This window comes from Palaemon carinicauda, chromosome 7, assembly GCF_036898095.1.
Source record: "Palaemon carinicauda isolate YSFRI2023 chromosome 7, ASM3689809v2, whole genome shotgun sequence".
Lineage (NCBI taxonomy): Eukaryota > Metazoa > Arthropoda > Malacostraca > Decapoda > Palaemonidae > Palaemon > Palaemon carinicauda.
The window spans coordinates 124,481,669-124,484,168 of NC_090731.1; the positions used below are offsets into that span (position 1 = coordinate 124,481,669).

General features: G+C 36.8%; 1 protein-coding gene across 1 annotated transcript in view; it reads left to right on the top strand.

The window, feature by feature from the left end:
• Nucleotides 1-2,500, top strand: part of LOC137644516 (uncharacterized) — a 93,724-nt gene that overhangs the window by 2,137 nt on the left and 89,087 nt on the right. The window lies entirely within an intron of this gene.

Genomic DNA, 2,500 nt, shown 5'->3' on the forward strand with positions numbered 1-2,500 from the left:
TATATATATATATATATGTATATATATATATATATATATATATATATATATATATATATATATATATATATATATATATATATATATATATATATATATATATATATATATATATACTATATATATATATATATATATAGTATATATATATATATATATATATATATATATATATATATATATATATATATATATATATATATATATATATATACTATATATATACTATATATATATATACATAGAGAGAGAGAGAGAGAGAGAGAGAGAGAGAGAGAGAGAGAGAGAGAGAGAGAGAGAGAGAGAGAGAGAGAGAGAGAGAGAGCATGTCATTTCGATTTATTAACAGTTGGTAGGTCAGTGAATAGACAATAATTATTACCACATCCATATATACATCACATACTTGCTTAATTATGGTTGAGCCTCCATAAGTTAAAAAACATTCCACAATATTCTTCGTATTATATAACCACCTAAGAGGTCTATCAGCAACTTGTCTTTTTAACTGAGTTACACTTGTATATTTGCTTTTATTTTGAAAACTCTGTCAGGCTTCCTTTAGCGTTATATTTTTATCTCTCTTCTAAACCCTGTCAAAGCCTTTATCTATTAGTTCCTGGACCTCTTTTTGTATTATTTTTCCTCTTCTCTAATATATTGGAGTATAGTCCGTCCTAATGAGCAAATTACATATGCGCAGTTTTAACTTCTTTTTGATATACGCATTAAACATTCATAGTATACTTTGACAATGAAGCGTTACTTTTTTAATATCTTTAGTAACATATTATCGATTAATAGTACAGTATAGATAAGGAGATACAAAATATAATGGAATAAAAAAAATTATTTAAGGAACAAGAGAATTAGGCTAGGGAAACAATTGAAGGTATTCAAGAGACTATCCAAGGTAGTCGAGGATGAATTGCAATTTATCATGTATATACATACATACATTCATATACCAAAGGCATTTCCCCCAATTTTGGGGGGTAGCCGACATCAACAATGAAACAAAACAAAAAAGGGGACCTCTACTCTCTACGTTCCTTCAGCCTAACCAGGGATTCAGCCGAGTTCAGCTGGTACTGCTAGGGTGCCACAGCCCAACCTCCCACATTATCCACCACAGATGAAGCTTCATAATGCTGAATCCCCTACTGCTGCTACCTCCGCGGTCATCTAAGGCACCAGAGGAAGCGGCAGGGCGTACCGGAAATGCGTCACAATCGCTCGCCATTCATTCCTATTTCTAGCACGCTCTCTTGCCTCTCTCACATCTATCCTCCTATCACCCAGAGCTTTCTTCGCACCATCCATCCACCCAAACCTTGGCCTTCCTCTTGCACTTCTCCCATCAACTCTTGCATTCATCACCTTTAGCAGACAGCCGTTTTCCATTCTCTCAACATGGCCAAACCACCTCAACACATTCATATCCACTCTAGCCGCTAACTCATTTCTTACACCCGTTTTCACCTTCACCACTTCGTTCCTAACCCTATCTACTCGAGATACACCAGTCATACTCCTTAGACACTTCATCTCAAACACATTCAATTTCTGTCTCTCCATCACTTTCATTCCCCACAACTCCGATCAATACATCACAGTTGGTACAATCACTTTCTCATATAGAACTCTCTTTACATTCATGCTCAACCCTCTATTTTTTTCTACTCCCTTAACTGCCCCCAACACTTTGCAACCTTCATTCACTCTCTGACGTACATCTGCTTCCACTCCACCATTTGCTGCAACAACAGACCCCAAGTACTTAAACTGATCCACCTCCCCAAGCAACTCTCCATTCAACATGACATTCAACCTTGCACCACCTTCCCTTCTCGTACATCTCATAACCTTACTCTTACCCGCATTAACTCTCAACTTCCTTCTCTCACACACCCTTCCAAATTCTGTCACTAGTCGGTCAAGCTTCTCTTCTGTGTCTGCTACCAGTACCGTATCATCCGCAAACAACAACTGATTTACCTCCTATTCATGATCAATTTCGCCAACCAGTTTTAATCCTCGTCCAAGCACTTGAGCATTCACCTTTCTCACCACTCCATCAACATACAAGTTAAACAACCACGGCGACATCACACATCCCTGTCTCAGCCCCACTCTCACCAGAAACCAATCGCTCACTTCATTTCCAATTCTAACATATGCTTTACTACCTTTGTAGAAACTGTTCACTGCTTGCAACAACCTTCCACCAACTCCATATAACCTCATCACATTCCACATTGCTTCCCTATCAACTTATCATATGCTTTCTCCAGATCCATAAACGCAACATACACCTCCTTACCTATTGCTAAATATTTCTTGCATATCTGCCTAACTGTAAAAATCTGATTCATACAACCCCTGTTTTATCCTTAATCCTATTAATCATTACTCTACCATACACTTTTCCAACCACACTCAACAAACTAATACCTCTTGAATTACAACACTCAAGTATATAGTCAGGCAAAAAATGGTA